The sequence below is a fragment of the Salmo salar genome, chromosome ssa19 (assembly GCF_905237065.1).
Source record: "Salmo salar chromosome ssa19, Ssal_v3.1, whole genome shotgun sequence".
In the NCBI taxonomy this organism is placed as follows: Eukaryota; Metazoa; Chordata; class Actinopteri; order Salmoniformes; family Salmonidae; genus Salmo; species Salmo salar.
The window spans coordinates 44066293-44079370 of NC_059460.1; positions in this window are offsets into that span (position 1 = coordinate 44066293).

Below are 13078 nucleotides of genomic sequence, written 5' to 3' on the forward strand. Positions count from 1 at the left end.
TAGCCTAATAAACTGAATGGTTTTCCAAATCGTAGTGGGAGGACCACACAACATAATGTATCATCGCATTGACTACAAGTGTACTTCGATATAATGGTTATAATATCAATATTTGCGCATAAAGGCGTTTCCACCCCAATTTCTTGCATAATTAATTTTACCGACACAAAAAGATCCCACCATGTCGAATGAACAAATTGTCAGCATTTACAAAATTGTACCGCATATCCTGTTTCCGTCAGCCCGGTCGTGACTTTGTTCATGTATCAGGTAATTCATCTGCATGAAATGGTTGGATGGAAACCTGGTTATTGAGAAAGCCACCGTGCTTCTACATCTGCATTGCTTGCTGTTTGGAGTTTTAGACTGGGGTTCTGTATAGCACTTTGTGACATCGGCTGATGTAAAATGGGCTTTATAAATACATTTTATTGAAAACAGAAATGTGTCGAAGATTTTTTCCAACAAACATCCTTTCTGAATTTTAAAGTAATACTTTGGTGTAATCATCTAGTTTTTCAAAAGTATCTCTAATCTCATTACAAAATGTTTGCTGGTAACGTAATTGATTAGTTCGTTTTTGTTGTTGTAATCCGTTACATGTAATAGATTACATGTAATCCTTTACTCCTCAACCCTGAAGAGGTCCAACATTCAGTGTTACCTCCGTTTTCAGATCAGTGCGTAAATAGGAGATGACAAAACAGCAGCTACTTTAGTAAACTATTGAGATGCAAGCCGCCCTGCAGGCCCAGTTCTCTAGTGTTGATCACAGCAGTGTAGACATATGGAGGACTGTGAACAGTATCAATCTGGCGTCAGGGAGCTCCCACTACTCACAACTAATTTAATCTCCACTCCTAATACGGCTCTTCTTTTCATCTCCCTCTCTCCACTCCTAATCTGTCTCTTCTTTTCAACTCATCCATCTCCTTCAGAAAGAGCAGGGAGAAACGATGTAAGGACTGTCCCTAGTGTCATTATACAGAAGTACAGTGTAACATTTTCAGTGACATAAACGGGCAAACTAACTCCACAACCTATTTATCTCGAGATTTCTGAAGGTGAAATTCAAAACAAATTAGTCAGCTTGTTTTCCCAATTTGTTAAATCGAGTAAAATTATGCTATGCAACGTTAAGATGTCTTGAATGCAACTACTCCACTATGTGATGATGTCATCGATAACCGAACGCGCGCGCATGCATGCCACATGGAATGTTCTCTATGCACCACGCTTGTTTATGTTGCAAACATAAAAAACGCGTAAAGCACCGGGCATTCAACGATGACAGCTTGTCAAATCGGCCATTTATACGTTTTATGCATTCGGTTATTAAATGTGGACTGTCGAAGCTTATTTCTAATATCCACACCTTTATTTTGACCTCCATAACATTCCGAGTCGCCTGAAGCATTGTGGGTACTATGATTTGTAAACGAGAGGCTGTTCGGCTGCATAGAAAACCCGGCAGGATCTACTGTTCGAATTTGAATCATTTGGACAGGCAAGGGAGTAGCGTCCACCGGAAGACCAGGAGCCTGGCTGCTTGCTGAAATAGCCTCTGGTTATACTGTCCCCTCAGTAAAACATTGCCACTCCTACTGACACGTAATTTCCTTTCCATAATTTACATGCTAAATGCAAAAATGTACTTGTGCAGACATGCGATAAATAAAGGTAAAGTAAATATACCAACCTATAGTTAGCCAGGCTAGCTATCTTAGCTGTGTAGCATGCAAATACATTTAAGCTACAAAACCCGCTAGGTGAATCTTTTTGGTTAACATATGCTGTCTGCCAGACTGGTTGATAGAGGTAAAATTGATGTTCCAATCCCAGATTGCCCCTTTAAGACCTTTTTACTTTTAATTATGAAAAATATGATATGATAACTGAGCTGCAGAAGAAGAAGTGGAGTGTCAGTTCAAAGTTCAAATAAATGCATTAAATGAGCCTGACTTCTGTGTTTCTTCATGATGATGAAATAACCGTGTTACCGTTTGGCTATAGATAAACCGGCCAGTAGATGGCGATAGTGTTGGTTTTAGTGACAGGCCATTGGTTCCCGGTCTCCAGCTGGATACTATAGAGCAGCGTTTCCCAAACTCGGTCCTGGGGACCCCAAGGCGTTCTGGTTATTTGAATCAGCTGTGTATTGCTAGGGAAAAAAACAAAACGTGCACCCCTTGAGGTCCCCAGGACTGAGTTTGGGAAACCCTGCTAGCGAGGCAAGGGACCAAGACCCAATGGCATTCTCACTGAAGGGCGAGTGAAGCATTTTCACAATTGGGTGGAAGGGCGGATGACGTGAGGCAGAAAGAATGGCACTAAGTACGAAATGTACAAACATTCGTCTCCTGAATACAAGCTTACTAATTTAATGTAAGAATAAACTATGGGAGTGATGGTTACTTACTCCTTTCCTAAAAACCCTGAGATGGAATGAAAGCTCAGAAATCAAACCTAATGAAAGTGAGGATGTAGGGCTACCTGCGTCGACAGCTGTGGTGAATATTTCCAAGCCACACCCCAATGATTAGGATAATGCCCGAGATGATTTTGGCCCAGTGGGAGTAAGATTCTTGGAGAAAGTGGATTCATGCCTTTTTTCCGACCCATATGTGGTATCAGGCTGGGTAGAGAAGAATCTGGGTACCCTTAACTCAGTCAAAGTATCCAGAAGTGGAGTAGTGTTGATTATCTGTGTGTCCTCCACCCAGAGGGAGTGGGCACTTCGCATTACGTGCCTCGGGACCAGATCTCTATCTTGTTTTGCTCTTCGGAGCAGAGCGCCACTGGAAGGAGTGATTACTGGGGTGGCATTGAGTGTTGAAATGGAACAAATTAAGATGAGGATCCCCAGTGTCAGTGATGCCCGCCGTTTTTCTGACAGGACGCAGAACCGGTGGTAAGCACGAGTTCCTTTTGAATTTTGATGCAGAGCTTTTGCTTGATAAAGTCATACTAAGATATGCCAGTTATCCAGTGAGAGCTTTTGTTCCGAACCCATTACAGTGTTTCAGATACCAAGCTCATGGTCATGTTACAGCAGTGTATAGGAGGGAGATTCCGAGATGTGAGAAGTGTGCAGGAGGGCATTGGACAAAGGAGTGTGTAGTTTTGGTGGGAAAAGCTGTGCGTGTCAAGGATGCTGGGAAAAGGGTGAGGGAGCCTGAGAGGATCCCTGTGAGTTTGAGAGTGTCCCTGTGAGTAGTAGGCCTGTACAGAGTGACCTGAACAGTTTGTGCTTTAGTAAGGTTGGCTTCTTGGCGTTTATTGCTATGGTCATTAACTCTACAGCGCAGATGGAACGGAAATCCCAGAAGAATGATTTGGTAGTTGTTCTGTGTCAGAGGTTTTACTGCAGAAAAACTACAGTGGATTTTGAGAGGGTTCCATCCTCCCAGGCCGACAACCTGCAGTAGAATCTGTTAGGGCCAAAGTAGTGGGAAGGGATGGGTTTGTTGGGGATAGTGGCGTATGTATAGGGTTAGATGTTGGGTCAATTTATATTTTCCATTCTCCTTTTCCTTTTTGTGAACAAAATGTCCAACCTGTGAAAGGTAGCAATAGGCAACGAAACATCTAGTCTTGGGGAAAACCACACGATGTAGAAGAAGAAGAAGAAGGCAATGGGCCAAGGGGCCAATGGTCCAACTCCTTGACATCCATGCATTACATCTGAAATGTCCAAACTACAGTTTTTCCATGAGTATCTTACTGAACTGTTTGTAGCGGCTGCTGGACAGATCTCCGTGCCACTGGAGAAAACCATAAAAGAATCGCAAGATGAACTCACTGTTCCAAGGAGGAGAACAAACCTCACAAAAACTATTGTATTGGATTTGGTTTTCAAACCGTAGATAAAGTTACACAGGGCAGGTTTGTATCGACTATAGTTACTGTTACAAAAAGCTAGTTTATGTTGTTATGAAAATTATAATCTGTCGACTGTGTGTCAATAGGCCTAGAAAAAAGGCTTTTTCTTTGCAACTCTGCCTAGGCCAGCATCCCGGAGTCGCCTCTTCACTGTTGACGTTGAGACTGGTGTTTTGTCGGTACTATTTAATGAAGCTGCCAGTTGAGGACTTGTGAGGCGTCTATTTCTCAAACTAGACACTCTAATGTACTTGTCCTCTTGCTCAGTTGTGCACCGGGGCCTCCCATTCCTCTTTCTATTCTGGTTAGAACCAGTTTGTGCTGTTCTGTGAAGGGAGTAGTACACAGCGTTGTACGAGATCTTCAGTTTCTTGGCAATTTCTCGCATGGAATAGCCTTAATTTCTCAGAAAAAGAATAGACTGACAAGTTTCAGAAGAAAGGTCTTTGTTTCTGGCCATTTTGAGCCTGTAATCGAAACCACAAATGCTGATGCTCCAGATACTCAACTAGTCTAAAGAAGACCAGTTTTATTGCTTCTTTAATTAGCACAACAGTTTTCAGCTGTGCTAATATAATTGCAAAAGAGTTTTCTAATGATCAATTAGCCTTTTAAAATGATAAACTTGGATTAGCTTACACAACGTGCCATTGGAACACAGGAGTGATGGTTGCTGATAATGGGCCTCTGTACGCCAATGTAGATATTCCATAAAAAAATCTGCAGTTTTCAGCTACAATAGTCATTTACAACATTAACAATATCTACACTGTATTTCTGATCAATTTCATGTTATTTTAATGGACAAAAAATGTCCTTTCCTTTAAAAAACAAGGACATTTCTAAGTGACCCCAAACTTTTGAACTGTAGTGTATATATATCAGTGCAATGAATGTGGTGAATGCTTCAAGTCTAAGGTAAAACTGACGACGCATATGATTGTTAATGCAGGGAAGAGGACATCAATACAATGAATGTGGGAAATGCTTCTACCCTAAGTCTAGCCTAACCGATCATATTATGAACCACACAAGGGAGAAATCATACCAGTGCGCTGTGTTTTGAAAATGCAGTAGAGACCCAAGATTCTTAAAACGGCACCAGTGTAGATAGTTTTTCCAGTGCCGCTATTGCGACAGAGGCTATTCTTTTGTTGTTGCTTAAAAAATACACATGATGAGAGATCACGAGAGGGAGTATATTTTTCACACTGGGAATAGCATGCAGCGAATGTGGGAAATTCTATAATGTTAAGTCTAGGCTGACCCGACATATGATGACCCACACAGGGGAGAAATCATACCAGAGTGCTGTGCAGTAGCTAAAATAGCAACAGCGGGTTTGCACCTGAGTGAATTCAGCTAAACCTTTTCAGGATAACCATTGCAAAACAAGCTACTGTCATGCTGGATCTTTACAAAGATACTGTACATGAGGAAAGTTCTCCAGAGGGAGAACACATGATAGTGACTGGCCTTGGAGAAAAATGTGTCAGTGTGAACATGGAAAAAAAACATCCAACTGCCACCTGGGTCTAATTCCTCACTCTGCATGTAATGTGACAGATTAGCGTCATAATATATTTACGGTATGTAGTATTTATATCTGGATTTTTCATAATGCTGTGCCCTGCTGAACGCGGCCTGTCGGGAAGACATACCGCTCACATCTCTGCTCTTCTTTGAACAAGATCTAATGAGGGAAATATCTAAAACATTGTAAAGATAGCATCTTGCCATTTTCAAATAGAGCAGTTAGTTATTTTGAAGCAAATTATTTGACAAAAGGCTTAAACATTAAACAGAATAAAACAAATAATTTGCAAGCGTGTGAGATTGTTTCCCTCAAAGTTGCATATCTCCAATATCTGTTAATCACCTATAGTGGATTTGTGAGTGCATTCATTTCTAAATGATGATATTACAGCTGTTATAAAGCACCCAAATTACAAAAGGATATATTGGTTTCTTACCCTGTAAGCAGTCTATGGACAAGGTATGACGGCAATCCATGCTTTGGTTTTGTTTACCTGGCCACTTTCAAAAGTCAGACTTTTTAGATTGTTGATTTTGTCCTTCTGCTGATGGAAATGTGTGACAAAACACCCACAGAAAAGTACTATTAAACTGAGTTCAAAACGTCGCTCTCTGTGTGGCTGTGCTGTGGGATTCATCAAGATTCTCATTGAAGAAATCGGTTTTCCGACATTTTCGCAAGATGGTGAGGGACTCAGCTGTCCTGACAGTAGGCCTGAAGCTGGGAAGGGACTCAGCTGTCCTGACAGTAGGCCTGAAGTTGGGAAGGAACTCAGCTGTCCTGAAGGTAGGAAGGGACTCTGCTTTCCTTACGTTTGAGCATAGCCTGAAGGTAGGTAGGGCTATTGGTGTGTTCAACTGAGAACTCGTAAAAAGATTAGCTCAGACTAGGAAAAAATCATGATGTCATACTGCAATAAAGACAATTCTGCAATTTTCGACTTGGATATACGTTGTAGAAAGATGAGGTCAAAGTTTCCCACTTGGAAAATATCAGAATCAACCAATAGCAAGTTCTACACAAACAACGTACACAATTTTTAATCAGAGATTCCAAGTTTCCGAGTTGTCTTAAACACTGCATTAGTGATCTACAGGTCAGAGAAGTAAGAGCTCTAGGATGATGACCAAGTTTCCAACTTGTAATTCCGAGTTGGATGACCATTCAAAAGATTTTTCCAGTTGGAGCTCGTTTTTTCATAGTTTTCAGTTGTTTTGAACAAACTGATGTCAGAAGTCGGAGATTTCCGAGGTCCCGAGATGTCTTCAACACACCATAAAAGCCTATGCCGCATTCACGTGCTATGGGAGTTAAAGGGATAATGCACCTCAAAACAACTAATTCCTATGATGAACAGTGTTAAACTGTTAAATAATACTAATATGTGAAAACAATATTTTCTGTTAACAAATGTTTAATTTTGTCATTATAACAAGGTCAGTAGCAACGTGAAAATTGTTGTGGAAATCTGTAGCTCAAGTCGACAACAAAACCCTCTCTCTGGGCTGGCTGGCTATCAATTTTCGAAGTCTATCTCACCGAGTTCAACATGCAGTTCTTCTCTGCCCAAAGCAAGTGCAGGCTGTTGCTATGGCAACAACGGCCCTTTCCAACGTTTCCCACAGACACACATGTAGTAGCAGAGCATGGGTAAAATCACTGGGGAAACCAAGCCAAGGGAAAAAAATGGCATACTGCAACCTGTGTTGTGATAACTGTGTTGTTTGCTCTATAACCTGTTAGTTCATATGCCTTGACACCGTGATATATAGGCTTAAAGCAGAGACAATAAGAAGACACAGTGAAAGAATAAATTCAACTACACCTTTGTTTCATCACAAAACCGGAGTGCAACATCTGTCTCCTAAAGTCCACAAAGCATATGCATGTAACAAACAGTTACATGACCTACACAGCATGTTAATATTTTGGGACATTTTCAGACTACTAAACAAACACCAGAATGTTACACAAGTCGCAAAGAAAACAGGAGCTGCCTCGAATATTCCAGCACCATTTCAACTACAACATTTCAACATCATCAAATCACCTATGCTTAATCTAATACAGTGACAACTAAAAGATTCCCAAAACAATTTAGTCCAATCAACATAATCTAAATAGGATGTGGCTGTCCATTGTACTGTATGTGTGTGTGTGTGTGTGTGTGTGTGTGTGTGTGTGTGTGTGTGTGTGTGTGTGTGTGTGTGTGTGTGTGTGTGTGTGTGTGTGTGTGTGTGTGTGTGTGTGTGTGTGTGTGTGTGTGTCTGCGTAAGTAGAAAAACATGTTGACTCACCCTACTTCTAGAGAAACGCCAATGCCATTCTCCTCTCTATCATGTTGCCGAAATGGTCTATCACTCTGTCATACAGTACAAGCTTTTAGTTGTTGTTGTCCCAAGGCTACCTGGCTAAAATGCTTGCTCTCTAGACTAACTTCCTTTCATGAGCAATGATTAGCCAGCTAGTTAATATTAGCCTTCTACATCTAGCTACATATTGGACTTCCATCCTCTCAGGCCAGTGGTACAACAATGTATGTATTTATGGTTGTATCAGAATCACCGTCATAATCATTGGCCAGTATGGAGAATTAAGCCCAAATCCCTATCTTCATCCATGGCTAATTTAGGAAAGGGACAATTTTAGCTAGCTAGCTAGACGGAGGACAACAACACAAAGACATGCAACATTTCACATTTGACTTTTGATATGATGTGATTGGTGTGAAGCCAAATACAAGCTGGCTTCCCTTGACACTTATTTTTGGGTGCGCCAGGACCATTCACAGTAGAGTTCACTTAGTTTAGCTCAATGCTGATTGGCTATTATTGTGTCATTTTATTTTTTTATCCATAGTGGCCAAATGCTCGCTGGCTTCCCTTGTATTCAATGCTACGGGAGGCAACAATGTCATACTCTTTTTGACCAGACAACATCAGATAGACGGGCTACACATACAGAGACAGAGGGGCGCTGTTTTGCTCGCTTGTCTGCTTTCTCCAGTGAGATACATTCAGCCTCTTGCGTATTGAAGGAAAATTATGAAACACAAAGAGATGAACAATAAATTATTTTATAGGTTTTCTGTATTTTTTTTTATTGGTCAATTTTTTGGAGAAGCTTGGCTTCCCTTGGCATCCATGAATACACGCCACTGTGTACAGGGCACATTGCAACATGGTACTTGAAGGAGAAACTGAGTTGAATAATTTGGAGCACTGTTTAGATTGAATACATCTAAGCAAAATATACTGCTCAAAAAAATAAAGGGAACACTTAAACAACACAATGTAACTCCAAGTCAATCACACTTCTGTGAAATCAAACTGTCCACTTAGGAAGCAACACTGATTGACAATAAATTTCACAGGCTGTTGTGCAAATGGAATAGACAAAAGGTGGAAATTCTAGGCAATTAGCAAGACACCCCCAATAAAGGAGTGGTTCTGCAGGTGGTAACCACAGACCACTTCTCAGTTCCTATGCTTCCTGGCTGATGTTTTGGTCACTTTTGAATGCTGGCGGTGCTTTCACTCTAGTGGTAGCATGAGACGGAGTCTACAACCCACACAAGTGGCTCAGGTACTGCAGCTCATCCAGGATGGCACATCAATGCGAGCTGTGGCAAGAAGGTTTGCTGTGTCTGTCAGCGTAGTGTCCAGAGCATGGAGGCGCTACCAGGAGACAGGCCAGTACATCAGGAGACGTGGAGGAGGCCGTAGGAGGGCAACAACCCGGCAGCAGGACCGCAACCTCCGCCTTTGTGCAAGGAGGAGCACTGCCAGAGCCCTGCAAAATGACCTCCAGGTGGGGGTTGTGCTTACAGCCCAACACCGTGCAGGACGTTTGGCATTTGCCAGAGAACACCAAGATTGGCAAATTCGCCACTGGCGCCCTGTGCTCTTCACAGATGAAAGCAGGTTCACACTGAGCACATGTGACAGACGTGACAGAGTCTGGAGACGCCGTGGAGAACGTTCTGCTGCCTGCAACATCCTCCAGCATGACCGGTTTGGCGGTGGGTCAGTCATGGTGTGGGGTGGCATTTCTTTGGGGGGCCGCACAGCCCTCCATGTGCTCGCCAGAGGTAGCCTGACTGCCATTAGGTACCGAGATGAGATCCTCAGACCCCTTGTGAGACCATATGCTGGTGTGGTTGGCCCTGGGTTCCTCCTAATGCAAGACAATGCTAGACCTCATGTGGCTGGAGTGTGTCAGCAGTTCCTGAAAGAGGAAGGCATTGATGCTATGGACTGGCCCGCCCGTTCCCCAGACCTGAATCCAATTGAGCACATCTGGGACATCATGTCTCACTCCATCCACGAACGCCACGTTGCACCACAGACTGTCCAGGAGTTGGCGGATGCTTTAGTCCAGGTCTGGGAGGAGATCCCTCAGGAGACCATCCGCCACCTTATCAGGAGCATGCCCAGGCATTGTAGGGAGGTCATACAGGCACGTGGAGGCCACACACACTTCTGAGCCTCATTTTGACTTGTTTTAAGGACATTACATTAAAGTTGGATCAGCCTGTAGTGTGGTTTTCCACTTTAATTTGGAGTGTGACTCCAAATCCAGACCTCCATGGGTTGATAAATTGGATTTCCATTGATTATTTTTGTGTGATTTTGTTGTCAGCACATTCAACTATGTAAAGAAAAAAGTATTTAATAAGATTATTTCATTCATTCAGATCTAGGATGTGTTATTTTAGTGTTCCCTTTATTTTTTTGAGCAGTGTATATATGTTGTCATGACGATATAAACAGATGGATGTGTTCTAGACAGTATGCTCATACCATCTATTGGCTGATTTGGCGATCTGCTGCGCAGGGAATTGTTTTAAAAGCAGTATGAAATGTGATAGTGTGTTATCCCCTATCTCCAGTGACGAGAATTATGTAGCTATGATGCTTTCCTACACAATTTCATGCTTTCACAGACGGACCACTTAGAAGTTAAATCATGAGGAACATTTTTATTTTACCCACTGATAGAACATAGGCCGTTCACCAAATTGATAGGAGTTTCATGATTCTTTTGACTTCTGCTCAGACTTGCTGTCGCCAGATCTTACAATGCCTGGAAAGGTATTTTACATATCAGCTAACCATATCATATATTAAAGCAATCTGGTGCCCGATGGCACAGTCGATGATGTGGCACGCAACCATTGGTTGATGCATGCAATGTCTGAGTAGGGGAACACTCATAATGAACATAAATTATTTGCGTAGAGCTTCCTATTGGTTGATTCTGATGTTTCCCAGGTGGGAAACTCGAGACCATCTTTCTACAACAAGTTAGCAAGTGGGATCTTTCTGAGTTTACTAGTTCCGACTAGCACATGAACACATGAAGGCACTAGACTGGATGACCCGAGCGACTCTCCCTTCTCTCATGTTGCTCCCAACATAAGAGTCTGAATGATGTAAAGTTGATCTATACAATAGCATGGCTACCCTAGACTAGAATACTCACTGCAGCAATTCCCCCATTCACATCAACGGGGCTGTAGTGGAGAAGGTTGAGAGCTTCAAGTTCCTTGGTGTCCACATCACCAAGGATCTTTCATGGTCTAAACACACATACACAGTTGTGAGGAGGGCACGACAACGCCTATTCCCCCTCAGGAGGCTGAAAAGATTTGTCAGGGATCTTCAGATGCTCAAAAAGTTCTAAAGCTGCACCATCGAGAGCATCCTGACTGGTTGCATCACCGCTTCGTATGGCAACTGCTTGGCATCCGACTGCAAGGCGCAACAGAGGGTAGTGCTTACAGCCCAGTACATCACTGGGGCCGAGCTCCCTTCCATCCAGAACCTCTATACCAGCCGGTGTCAGAGGAAGGCCTTAAAAATGGTCAGACTCCAGCCACCCTAGTCATAGACTCTCTCTGCAAGCGGTATCAAGTCTGGGACCAAAAGGCTCCTTAACAGCTTCTATCCCCAAACCATAAGACTGCTGAACAGTTAATCAAATGGCAACCAGGACTATCTGCATTTACCTCCTTATTTTATTACAATCTATTCTTGTTTTGTATCAGGAATCAAGGTAAGACCCAGATGCAGACTGTCGAAGTAACAATGTTTATTGTAGCAACAGGGGCAGGAACAGACCAGTCAAGGCAGGCAGGGGTTGACAATCTAGGGTAGAGCAAAGGTACATGACGGCAGGCAGGCTCAGGGACAGGCAGAGTGGTAAGGCAGGCGGGTACAGGGTCGGGACAGGCAAAGGTCAAAAACCAGGAGGCTGAGAAAAGAGAGGCAGGGAAAAAGACAGGAGCTGACAGGAAAACCACTGGTAAGCTTGAACGAACAAGACGAACTGGCAACAAACAGAGAACAAAGGTGTAAATACACAGGGGATAATTGGGAAGATGGGCGACACCTGGAGGGGGGTGGAGACAAGCACAGGTGAAACAGATCAGGGCGTGACAGTTTTGCACTGAGTCTCTTGCACTGGCTGGATGTACACTCACTGGACTCTAACCACACACATACTACAATGACAGTAACACACACACATTCCTTCTTTCACACTCTTCAAACACGCTACTGCTACTCTCTGTTTATTTTCCATGCATAGTCACTTTATCCCTACCTACATGTACATATTACCTCAACTAACCCGTACCCCTGCACATTGACTTGGTACCGGTACCCCTTGAAAACTCAGCAAAAAAAAGAAACTGTCCTTTTTCAGGACCCTGTCAATCAAAGATTATTTGTAAAAAATAAAGGGTTGAAACACTGTTTCCCATGCTTGTTCAATGAACCATAAACAATGAATGAACATGCACCTGTGGAACGGTTGTTAAGACACTAACAGCTTACAGATGGTAGGCAATTAAGGTCACAGTTATGAAAACTTAGGACACTAAAGAGGCCTTTCTACTGACTCTGAAAAACACCAAAAGAAAGATGCCAAGGGTCCCTGCTCATCTGCGTGAACGTGCCTTAGGCATGCTGCAAGGAGGCATGAGGACTGCAGATGTGGCCAGGGCAATAAATTGCAATGTCCGTACTGTGAGACGCCTAAGACAGCGCTACAGGGAGACAGGACGGACAGCTGATCGTCCTCGCAGTGGCAGACCACGTGTAACAACACCTGCACAGGATCGGTACTTCCGAACATCACACCTGTGGGACAGGTACAGGATGGCAACAACAACTGCCCGAGTTACACCAGGAACGCACAATCCCTCCATCAGTGCTCAGACTGTCTGAGAGAGGCTGGACTGAGGGCTTGTAGGCCTGTTGTAAGGCAGGTCCTCACCAGACATCACCGGCAACAACTTTGCCTATAGGCACAAACCCACCGTCGCTGGACCAGACAGGACAGGCAAAAAGTGCTCTTCACTGACGAGTCGCGGTTTTGTCTCACCAGGGGTGATGGTCATATTCGCGTTTATCGTTGAAGGAATGAGCGTTACACCGAGCCCTGTACTCTGGCGTGGGATCGATTTGGAGGTGGAGGGTCCGTCATGATCTGGGGCGGTGTGTCACAGCATCATCAGACTGAGCTTGTTGTCATTGCAGGCAATCTCAACGCTGTGCCTTACAGGGAAGACATCCTCCTCCCTCATGTGGTACCCTTCCTGCAGACTCATCCTGACATGACCCTCCAGCATGACAAACCACCAGCCATACTGCT